The following is a 12,793-nucleotide window of genomic DNA, read 5'->3' on the forward strand; positions in this document are numbered from 1 at the left end:
CCGGTAACCGGGTAACGGAACGTAACCGTAAACCGTAAACCGGACCGTACCGTACTGGCACTCGACCACGTCTCGCCACACAANAAATAATACAGAGATATATATATATATATATATATATATATATATATATATATGTACACGATTGGTACAAATGTGTGTCCAGTGGTCAGCCGGTTAGTCGAGTGCGCGTCGAACCGTGAAATTACCTTCCGATACTGGATTCCTATTACAACTACCCTTACCACCTCTCCCGTTATTCTCTATGCGTCCCCTGCCAACGTCACTTTACCACCCTTTCGCGATTTTATCTCATGCTAAAATAGTTACCTTGACCTAACTATTATACATTATCACGAAAATGTCCCTATTATCTCGAAAAATCTCGATCCTGCTTCATTTTTTTTTGCAACGAAAATTGCAAGAGTTTCGAAAATTATTCGAGGTACATTTACTTCTTTTTCTTTTTATTTTAAAAGTGAAATTTTAAAATCGCTGGTATTCCTTTATTACATTACTCGTTTTATCTCGAATCGATAAAACAAAACCACTAATACAAAATTGTTGAAACTAACTCGAAAATTATTCCTCGGATTTCGGAATGCCATTATTAACTGACGAAGCATCCCTTTTGCAAACTATTATTGTGAATGTTCATGGTACACGAAGATACTACTATTTTCTACAAGACGATACTTTACTTGATAGCGGTCGTTTACTCGTTACCTAAAGTACAAGTTGAAGTTTCATCAACACGTAAAATGTTCCTTTTTAACATAGCTCGTCTGAATATTTTTGCAAAGTTATATGCAAATATATGAAAGACACAATATGAGATATCCGACATTGTATAAAAGATATAGTGATAGAGATATTATAGTACCGCGTTTAATATTTCTTCGCGTTATGTCAAATTTCCAATTATGAAGCTTTATTTTACTTTCATCATTGGTGCAAATATAATAGAAATTGTTCGTGGTCTTTAAAGTTTCGCTATTATCGTGCCGAAGTTGGATTTCATAACGAATATACAATATTTTGCCATGATCTCTCTCTCTCAGCGACGAGCTACCCATCGCAAACGTATTCGTTTGTTCAAGAGATAAACGGTGACGATCGCAATTTGATTTTTTGATTGGATCGTACGCTATTCGGACTGGTCAAATTTGTAAATTCAGATGCGTTCGTCATTCTGGCGAAGCCCAGAATACGCCGATAAACCGCGTCGCGTCACACAACAAAAAAAATGAGGCTTTTTCGAGCGGGAATTAGTGCCCGATATCGACTATACCATCGCTATTGATCAGGAACGAGTTGTTCGTTATGACTTTATCTTTAGCTAGCGATTGATGAAATTGCGCGCTCGAGATAAATGTCCGCACGAGAAAAATTATCCTGACTGATTGCATTTTTATTCGTTGCAATGAACTTTCAGGTGCAAGCAGTGAAATATGCAAATTTCAGTCATAACAATTTTTTATAACAACATCTCTTCGTTCGAATTTGATTAAGTAATTTGAATACCACGCCATGTTCATTGTATCCGGCGGCTTTTAATACGACTGAACATTCACACGATTACATTAAGACTGAAATTTATGAAAGTCGATAAAACGTAGTAAAATCGTCTTTTGGCTTTTCTTTCAGCTCTACGTAGAGAATTTCCATTTATACTAAATAAGCTTCTCACTTTCCGGAATTAGCGTGCTGCATTCGAAAGTTTAATCCCGTAGGTGTTACGAAACATGGAGGCATTTCTCGAAAAGTATTTCGTAAGTGAATTCTAAACGCGCGTTTAATCGGTACTTATTATTTTCGAAAACGAAATCCGTAATGTAACTTTGTAGGTAAATCTTATTTTAGAGTCAGTGAAATCACGTTGTCATTACCCAAGTTTTATGGCACTACGTTGCCAAGAAAGAACAAAGATTAACGATCTTTCCATGTTAATATCATAATATGTATGAGTGTCTTGATATAACATTCATAACTTAAGATTTAACTGTATAACTATGGGAGAATGTAATTTTGATTTAACTGATTTAAAGCAGTGCTATCTAAGATTTGTAATTCTGAGCATTAATTTAACATACGACGGCGTTTATGCTTATTGTTCTTTTCTACTTTCTCCATTAAAATAGAAGTTAATAGACACTTAATTATATTGATTAAAGAATTGTGAGATATTATATTATTGAGAAAATAAGCAAAAAGATGAGTATATATAGCGTTGTCTTATGTATTTGATTTATTCATACAGCAGTCTTGTTTAACTTATTATATTATATCCTGTAATATATATCGATTATTTGATTTTTTATCCCTTTTACAATCCGATAAAAGTTTGTGAAAAATTTCAGCTGGTAGATATTTAAATGCAAATTGAATGTCAATGGAGGTCATAGCTTTCCACGTATCCAGTTCTCTACATTAACTATATCCTCTATGATATTCAGGAGAGAAAATTCGATAAGACGAAAGTATCGTCATTCAAAGTTTAATTTGGAGAATTAACGTTTTTAACGCGGAGAATTTGCAGCAAGCTAAATAATGTTGGTTGCACCGTTACATATTCTGCTTTTTTTTTTTAACATTGTTACTTGGATATGGAGCATTTTTTTTATTATTCATTGTTTGATAATGATAAAACGACAACAGCGTCATACGCGTAAATCACAAAGCGGAGGGCATCTCTCGATGTTGTGCGCGTTGAGTTATTAACTCGTGTTGTTTCGTTTGATTTTATCCCGTTGCAAAATATTTTTTGCAAATATTGACGCAATCCAAACTAAAACTAAATACGTCTGCCGCAGAAAAACGTGTTTCGTGGAATTAAAAATAAATCGTATTTTGGTACAAATGTTGGAATTCCAATACGTCGCTCACCATCATCGGTGATCGTTGTAATCTGCCGGCGTGTCGCTCTGTAATTTTTCGCACACCATCTTGCTGGTTATTGGGATCGATCGGTTAAACGCCAGCCGCTCCGATCGCTAATATCGCCCGGTCAAGCGCAGTGCGAAAGTATTCGCTTTAACTATACAAAAGCGAGCAGGCTTCGACGCCTGGCAAATGTGTTCGGATGAAAATTCTGTAATTGGATCGCCTGCTCGTTAGTCCCGAATCGACCTCCGTTAACATCCGAAACGAGTGCGCATACGTGTTTCGCGAGACCAAGAGTGAAAAGGAGAGATAGAAGAGAAAGTGCAAAAGTGTGAATGGTATTTGGCAGTGGAAACGGCGGAAGTGGTGGGCACGGACGAAAAGCATGGATGGAGGGGCAGAGAAAAAAAGAGACAGAAATAGGAGGAAAGAACCGCGGTTGAGGAGATGGTACTGAAGAAAACCGCTTATTCAAATTGTACGATCAGCAGGGCCAACCAGCGAAGCAGTACTGCTTCTGGAGAGCGAATATTAGAAATTCAATGGCCACCCGGTATTTGCATGGACGATCGATACGCCAATCACGGGAATTTATTAAAAAAGTATGGAGAGATTTCGTCCAATTAAGGAAGCGCGGTAGACGTGAATCGAGCCTGGACCCTGAGGCGATTACAAGTTAATTATCTCGTTTAACTGCGCGGTTAAATGGAAGAGCGAATGAAATTTTAGCAAGCCGTCGATTATCATAAATGGACTTGCGATTATTAGGACGGGCAGGTGCATTAATTCAGCTTTAATAGACGAGTAACGCTCGTTAAAGACATTCAGCGATACACTCATTTTAATATTTTTTGATAAAATAATGTTACACATGCGTCCGGACGTCTCAATTTTTCGAATTCTTGCCGTATTGCACGCTGGAAATCGAATAAAGTAATTAGTAAATTTTTATGTGCAATTGAGCTGGTAAAGCTATGCATCGGTTTTCGCTTTGGAAAATCGCGCTAAAAGGTTCCTTTAATTATTGCTGATAGCGAAATGCGAATGTTGAAATGATGATTATGATTATGATTTAGATATTGCTAATAATTTAAAGAACGCATTCTTATTGTAATTATATTTTTATAATTTTATGCGCTTATTTTTGTAAGTTCTTCACATATAGATATTCTAATATCATTGTGTGTCATAATCAAGCGTTTGAAATTTGTAATGAAATGAATGTTGCCTATTTAAAAAAGCAATTTTTATTTAATTTTTAGAGATAATTCCTCAATTGTTTTTAGAAATTACTCATTAAGTACATCATAAACAATAAGTAAGAAAGCACTAAAATACATAATTTAATATTTAAAGACAGATGGTACTGTCAAACATTAAGATTAAGATTGCAATACTTACTATGTCTCATAGGGATGACTGACCGCACAATCATTATTTAGGCTTAGCATATATACTGATTCAAATTCAACACATACTGTAGACAGTCCTATACATTTACATTACTATACATATTCAACGATTCTGTTGAACAGACAATAAAGCAATAGACATTTAAGGAAAAATAGAAGCAAGATATTAATTTAAGAATAATAACACAAAATTCACAACCTGAATAAGATATCTATATGCTTGTAAGTAGAGCAGGGTAGCAAAAGCTAAAGTTCTTTTGATATTTTTATTTCTTAATGTAAAAGAAAATAATATTATCAATATTTCCTGCTATTAAAAAATCCCTATTAAAAAATAATCTATATTATTTTAGATTAATTACGGTCGCAACTGATTTTAGTACTAAATTGATTCAATTTTCGATGGAACGCATACATCTCTAACTGTTGCCAAATTAACAGATAAGCTTTCAGTTTGCGACGGGCTTGTTTTTAATTTAATTAAAAAACATTTTTAGTTGAAAGAGTTGTATTTAATATTCATTTGCGTTAATAAAGAGGGTTAATGTTTAATGTTGATAAATAAATTAATTTATGAATAATAAAATTAATACACACAAGAGTAGTGCTTTTCACTAAATGAATACAAACACGTTTACTCGGTGGATGTTGTGTGAACAAAGTTGTATTCGTAATTCAAGTTGTTTAAAGCTGAGTTTATAGTTGAAAATTGTTAAATTCTCTTTTCTCTATTTTCTGCTATTGAATGAAAAAGCTGAAGTTTATTCATTAGTTTCCGACCTTAGGTATATAATAAATTTAAACCGTGGGTAAACCGATGATAATTTCGTACATTACCGCATGCTCTAAATTTCATATTCATCAGTTCATAACATACATCGTACAACTTGGATCACGAATATCATGCTGACATGGCACGCACGACGTAATACAGCCAGATACTTAACTGTACTTTCGCCGAAATCGAAGTGCGATCTTGCCTTTTCGATATTTGCACGACAGTCAAGTACTGTGGAATGGCGATGGTACTACTCCCATATAATGGATTTTCGTACAAAGGAAGCGGAAACGGGCCGTGTGTGCCGCGGGTGCGTAGGCGGACGAGTTATTCCGTTTCGTTATTTCGCGATAAATCGTATCGATTTCTCGTCGATTATGATTCGCTTGTAAATCACGCTCGTTGCCGGCCAGCGGGGTCAGCCAGTCCGGCGAGTGCACAGCCATAAATCGCGAAACGAAATGAAAAGAGCGCGGCTACCACGATGAACGGGGGATGAGAACGCGGGGCTCTGCCCACACTGCTGGTCGATGAGGCAGCGAATTAAAAAATAAAAAGGAAAGTTTGATGCGCCAATTCCCCCTAACGAATTGCGGTGCACTGTGTGTGCACCATAGCGAGCCCGAATGCGCTCGCTCGGGTATTTGCGATGCAACGCAGTCCGTTAGCAGTAGCTGCGCGCAGTCTCGTCGAGCTTGGTCGAGCTTGGTCGAGCTTTTCGGTGACGACGGCATTTAAGCACCGCGCGACGGGAGTAAAACGAATCGTTTGTCGCTTTAAATATTCACACCCGCTTTTTCCGCGTATGCGAATCTCTTTTCCTACCGATCTCGTCGGCAGATAGCCAAATTTCGTTTTAGCCATTGGATTCTCTGAAAGTAAGATTTTTATCAGGCAGATACGCGAACTACGTTGAGATTAAAATCGTTTTTTGGAATTGACAAAAATGATGAATTTCGTTTTGTAATTATAGAATTAGAAAGGAGAGAATCTAAAAATTTTCTCTTTATTTAATAATAATAAGATGTGAAGATTTCCGTCTGATTTTTCATTTTTTAAATAATTTTTTAAATAATGTTGCGATTTTAACAAGCCCCATTTTTTATTTTTCTATAATATTATATTTATTTCGATAATTTATTTTTATTTGTCTTAGAATAAGAATATCCTTCTGATCCTTCTGATTCAAATCAATCTTCAATTCATGTTATTGTTTAATACTGCAATATATTGTGTATCAAAGTACTCGTTATAGATTAAATCGTTGAAACGTTTGTAGCATTAATTTTATGATTTAACAATAGTTTGCATGAGAACGAATAACGAAATTTATCAATACATGTATTACATATTGGATTATAGAAATTGTTGTATTGTGATTTTATCATTGAATTTGTAATGATTTTTTTACATAACAACGCGCGCCGCGCGTGCGGGTGCGTGTATTACAATATTATTAATGATATAAACAATAGACACTCGATATTATACTTCGAGATATTTTCAGATTTATGATATTATTGATTTTTATGATATTATTGATTTTCTAATAATTTTAAGAGAGTGGCAAATTATATATTAATTTTATTTCTAAATTAATATATAATTATTATTATATATAAATATATTATTATATATATAAATTAATATATATTATTAAATATAATTATTATAACTTTTATCTTTGAATTTTTTTATTTTTCATATGTTCGTTTTTCTAAATTTTTAATTTATTTGTATTAAATATTTAAATATGCGTCATGTAACTTTTCGTTTTAGCAAGAATTTAGTTAAAGTTTCAGCGGGAAGATTGAAAGTAATATTCTAAAATAAGAGTACATTAATATCCACGCAAACCGCTTTGAGAGATATTTTTCATTAACTGAAATTGCGCGATCCCGCCGTAGGAAGTACAGAAAATTCCAAAGCCGATCGATCGTGATGGAATAAGAGACAAAAAAAAGGGAAGTTGGTTAGCATATGCACACATATATATATATATATATATATATATATATACATATATATATATGCATATATATAGTATTTATATATGTATATACGTTTAATGCAGATACTATGTACATAACAAAGACAATAGTTCTTGGTTACTGTTAATCTGAAATTTGTCTTTCATATCGAAAGAGTCAGTCGTCTCCTTACATCTTTTAGAACGAATAGAATAAAAAGAATAATTTACTCATGTATCCTTTATCAAGAAACTCTTTACTACAAACTTTCACGATATATTTATGATATTTATTCTATAATAAGTGCGCATTTGCCGCAAGATTTTGAAATAAAAAGACAAACTGTAATAAACAGTCGAGTAATCAAAAGACTCGTAAATACTTTTTTTCGTAAATATTCGATCTTTTTTCATTGTAGCATAATATTGTACTTATTGCTTATATCATTTATTTTCTCATCTCTAACAAGAATATAACCTTACATTCGCTCTAAATAAAAATGAATATTATTACAAGAACAAAATACGCGTGAAATACTTCCATGCTTGTCAATCATCTAAAAATTAATATTTAGATAAATTGCATTTATATTTTTGTTGTGATATTAAATAAATATCGTATAAATATGAAATGAAGAAACGAGAAATGATATATCGTTGCACAGTACAATAAGTATAATAATTTTTGTCAACGTGATAAGATTACACACTGAATATTCTGAATAAACTACTTTTCGCTGTGCGCTATTTACGCTACTGACATTCGATTGATATTTCCTTCTCTTTACGATAACTATAAATTGAGTTGCCAAGGGAATATCGATGCTTTTCGAACTTGGCGCGGCGTTTCCTAAGCTGTTTTATATTTGTGGAATGGGGCACAGGCATGAGGTTGACGGCAGCACGGTTGAAAAGGGTTGAAGATGGTGGCTAAGGGTAGTGACAGGTGACTGATGAAAGCTCTCCAGCCCGCAACTACATTTGGGAGTAAGCATCAGGATCGTCCTCTTCTATCAAATTCTTTCGCGTGTTTGTGGAACTTGAACTCAACTGGAGTTCCCTTCGATTCGCAATCATCTTTGCTGTTCTTTCGATATGTTTCTTTTCTTTTCCATTTCTTCTCTAGTCCATTGATAGCTTCAAATCAAGTTGTTCTCACTACGAAATTTTATTTCGTATTGCCGTACATAACAATCAATGTTTATATTCAGAACTTGAATTTATCTCTGTTTTTGATTTTTTTAAATGATAGTTAGATAATGAACTTTTTTTTATCTTGAAGAATTTATAATATTCGGTCGATACATCGATATATGTATATTACACGAGAGAAACATCGCAAATAGGATGGACATTTAATGTTTACATGATGTTTCTGTACGGTTGATCGGTTATTGCTTACACTGTTTCACGCAACAATAGATTCAGTCGTTTCATTATTATCGAAGCAAAGCGACATCTTCGGATGTAGCATAATATTGTAGCATAATATTGTAGGGAGAAAAATTACGAATTCGATAATTATATTTTCCACAAGACATCATTAAAATGTCAGGCAATTGTAACATTTACTATTATACTGTAGTTTAAGACTATAATTGTACAGATTGTACAATTATACGAATGTTAAAGCGTTGTACATTACACATTACACGAAACGAATAGACAAGATTTAATTTTGTTGCATATAGTTTTGCACTTTTTAAGTTTTCTTCAAAAGAAAGCTTTTAATCTACACCGTGTGTAGCTTATAAGCTTTTCATCTCTGAGCATCGTAATGATGATAAAACGCTCGCGATAAAATAACTTTTCTGTGCAGCTTTAACAAACTCGCAATAACGATTTCCGCGAGGGACGTTAATGAAAAGTCCATCGTAAAGATCGGGGTTGATACGCGCGCGTAATTACGCGATACGATCGCTCGCGAAATAAGTTCGGTCCGTGAAGATGAGCTCGTCATTAGCCGTCACGGAGGCAGAGTACATTTTGCATCGCGCTGCGAACGTCAAGCCGATTATGTTCCGCGTCACCGCCACAAGCGAGGCTGTAATTGGGGACCGCGTTATCCGGTCAATCGTGAACGCCAGCGGCGGCGCATTTTTAGCGTAAATCAGCGGTATGGTGGAATCGAACCTCCTAACGAGCGTGGCGAGGGCTGCCCGACGATCCGCTTTACGCAGGAGGGGTGACGTTTGACGTGCACGCGATAACTGCATGGCCTATTGGTTATTGCTTAATGCTGTTTCACGTGCAGCGAGCCCGATATATATGGTTTCATTATGCTTTTACCAACGGATAAGGCTCTTTCACGCAGTATTCCGATACGCATATCGGGCATCCAATGTTGGGTTTTAATTCCTTTTTTTTTTGGCTTGATGCCTCGTGCTTTTAATCTCCAAATTTATACTCCGCATAAGTCAAAAGCTTTGAAAGTTATTGGAATATTTGGTACTGATATTTATTATCAAGAAGATTTATTATATTGATTACTATTTAATAAATTATTTAACAATCTGTAAATAATGCAAATACCATTATGTTGATCAACATTTACTCAAAAATTATAAATTTTTTAATTTAATATTAGAAACTAATTGATAAAATATAAAATTCCTATACATATTCCTCCTTCGGATTTGAAATCATAAGGCGGTATTCATAATAGATTTCTTATATTCCAGGACTGGCACAAATGAATCTCAACAATAACTGAGCGTCCAAAATGGCTACAATTTTCAAGTATTTTATAAAATATGTACGAATGTAAATATGCCAAGAAAACCAGAATGATTTTGACAAATAATGCCATCTTCATATTGAGGTTCAAAACTTTTCAAACGTATATTAATCAATTTATGCGATCCAATTAAATGAGGACAACTCGTAATTGTTGCCTGTCGCCAGTGAATTCTAAAAAATTTGTATTCAGTATTACAAAGTCTATTAATAATACGAACGTGTCTTGCGTAATGTTTATTCATTATTCGCGAATTTCGCCAATGTCGGAGAGTATTAAGAGCTATCGCAGACAAAATTCTGTAATACGGAGTCTACAATAGAAGTCATAGAAAATTGACTAATCATAATTATTTTTCTCATATTGGACTGTGATTGATTAATTTTCTATGACTTACGAATGCTACAACTTCTATTGTAGACCTAGTATTTCAATAAATTTAAACTGATAAGTCAATCAGAATATTGCTTTAGATCTACGTAATCTAATGGAAATAGAAGTAAACTTATCTATAGCAGTAAACTTATCTATAAGGTAAATTTCAACCGGTTGAAATTTGTCTTACGGATAAGTTTACTGCTAGATCTATAACAATATCTCGATTGGCTTATCGGCTTAAGTTTCGTCTTATGGTTATTGAAATTTTGTCTGCACAATCCTTCGTGGTGTTCGGTACACAAGTTCCGACGTTAAGGGCTGCGTATAATGAAAGGAATAAGGAACAGGGGATAGAGAATAAGAATTTCAACCTGTCAGAAACTGTGTATTCCACAATATATATAATTTCCGATAGGTTGAAATTCTGATAGATGGAAATTCCCTGTTCCTTATTCCTTTCATTGTACGCAGCCCCTTAAAGCCCATGGCACACATATAAAAACGTAAGGCAGTAAGGAAATTATAACATTGGATTTGCCTTACAATCTCTACTGTGGAGCGGCGTCTACAATGAGATTTTAAGATATAAAACTTAAGCTTTAAGCCTTAAGTTACAAGAAATTGACGAATGTAAGGAGAACACTCGGCTATGATTGGTCAATCATTTGCTTACTGTTTATATATTACTGCTTTACGTTTTTATATATGTCATAGACTTAAGCGGCGTCTACAATGAAATTTTAAGGCGTAAACTTAAGTTTTTTTAAGCTCTAAGCCATAAATTGACCAATCATAGCCGATTGTTCTCCTTACATTCGACTGTGATTGGTCAATTTCTTATAACTTAAAGCTTAAAGCTTAAGTTTTATATCTTATATCACGACACAGACTTTTGCATAACACATAAGAGAATCCAAACCAATTAAATCTTTCTTTCTTTCCATTTTCATAGAAAAAAAGAACTTTGATTGGTTGATTCTTTTATACACTATGCGTTATATGTTATGCAAAAATCGGTGTCGCGGCCCTTATGCATGGTCTGCAATGAGCAGTAGCAATAATGGATTAAGGAATGGGCATAGATATCGACCAACAGTTGATTATCCTCCTTACATTCGACTGCTATGACTGATTGATTTTTACGCCTACTCTCACGCATTAGGGCTGCCACACACTAAATTCCGCAACAGTGACCATAAACTTAAGCCAATGAGTCAATCAGGATATCGCTTTAGGACTATGTAATCTTATAGAATGGAAATAACAGTAACTTATAACTTATATATTAATAACAATAACTTATCCATAACCTCGCAATAAGGCGAATTTCAATCGGTTTATTAAAACTCGCTTTATGAATAAGTTTAATGCTATTTCTAATAAAATTTTGTGCGGTAGCCCTAATGGCCGCAACACAGACTTTTGCATAACGCATAACGCATAATGCATAAGAGAATCAATCAATCGAAATTCTTCTTTTCCATAAAATGGAAGGAAAGGAAAGATTCTGATTAGCTGATTTGCTTATATACTATGCGTTATGCGTTATGCAAAAGAGTTTGTGCTGTGGCCTTTAGGATATATTCACACAAATTGCATAGTCACATAAACGCATGCATAAAAAAAGTTATCCTATAACATTTTACACACGGCTTTATAAGAGAAATGCAATTGGGTAATTTTCTTTATGCTTACGTTTATGCGGCTATGCAAGTTTGTGTGGATATACCCTTAAGTTTTTTGTGTGTGGCAGCCCTTAATTCATCCGTTGTAATGTCCGCCATGTTTATTGCCGATTCTTGGAATTGTCGCGTCGCGTCGTGCGATCTTCAGGTCGCGATGAATAACTTAACGTTTAATGGAACGGACGTGCGTTTATTTTGTTCCCACCTGCTCCATATTCCCGACCTCGTCTGTCCGAAGTGCTCGTTCGTCAACACGCGGGTTTTGTATGATCGAGTGTTGAGATTAAACGTCGAACGAATATATGGTCGTTTTAATCTATCAATCTGGCTCTTTTTTTTCCACGTCGATCGCGTCCCGGTAAGGGTCGCGTGAGTCCCGTCGAAATAACGTGTTGACACGCGTATCGCATTATCCTGCGCGTTTCACGTTATTCGCGAGTATGATTGAGCAATGCGAGTTTATCCGCGAGTGTATCGAGAAGTATTAAGTATCGTCGCAATGGATCAACCTTGAGAGAGAATGCTGTTGATATTGGATTATCTGCGATAATCGGTGAATATTTACCATTTATCACTTTATTTCTTTTCTCTATTTATTCCTATTTCTTTCATCATTTTTTAAGAAAAATGTATAAATAAAATGAGAATTGAGATACACGTTTGCGTTTGCAAGAATTGGAGATATCGTGAATTTTAACTGTTTTCTCGCGTATTTTGCGCGTATTTTATATATTGCATTCGTCAGTTTTTACTTTTATCATTGGTGCATCCAAAAAATATACGTTGTCCAATCTCCCAGAGAAAAAAAATTTATAAAAATTAAGCTCTGAATTTTTGCCTTTGTAAAAATGAGAGAGAGAGAGAGAGAGAGAGAGAGAGAGAGAGAGAGAGAGAGAGAGAGAGAGTGTGTGTGTGTGTGTGTGTGTGTGTGTGTGTGTGTGTGTGTGTGTT

The sequence above is a fragment of the Atta cephalotes genome (assembly GCF_000143395.1).
Source record: "Atta cephalotes unplaced genomic scaffold scaffold00074, whole genome shotgun sequence".
Taxonomy (NCBI): domain Eukaryota; kingdom Metazoa; phylum Arthropoda; class Insecta; order Hymenoptera; family Formicidae; genus Atta; species Atta cephalotes.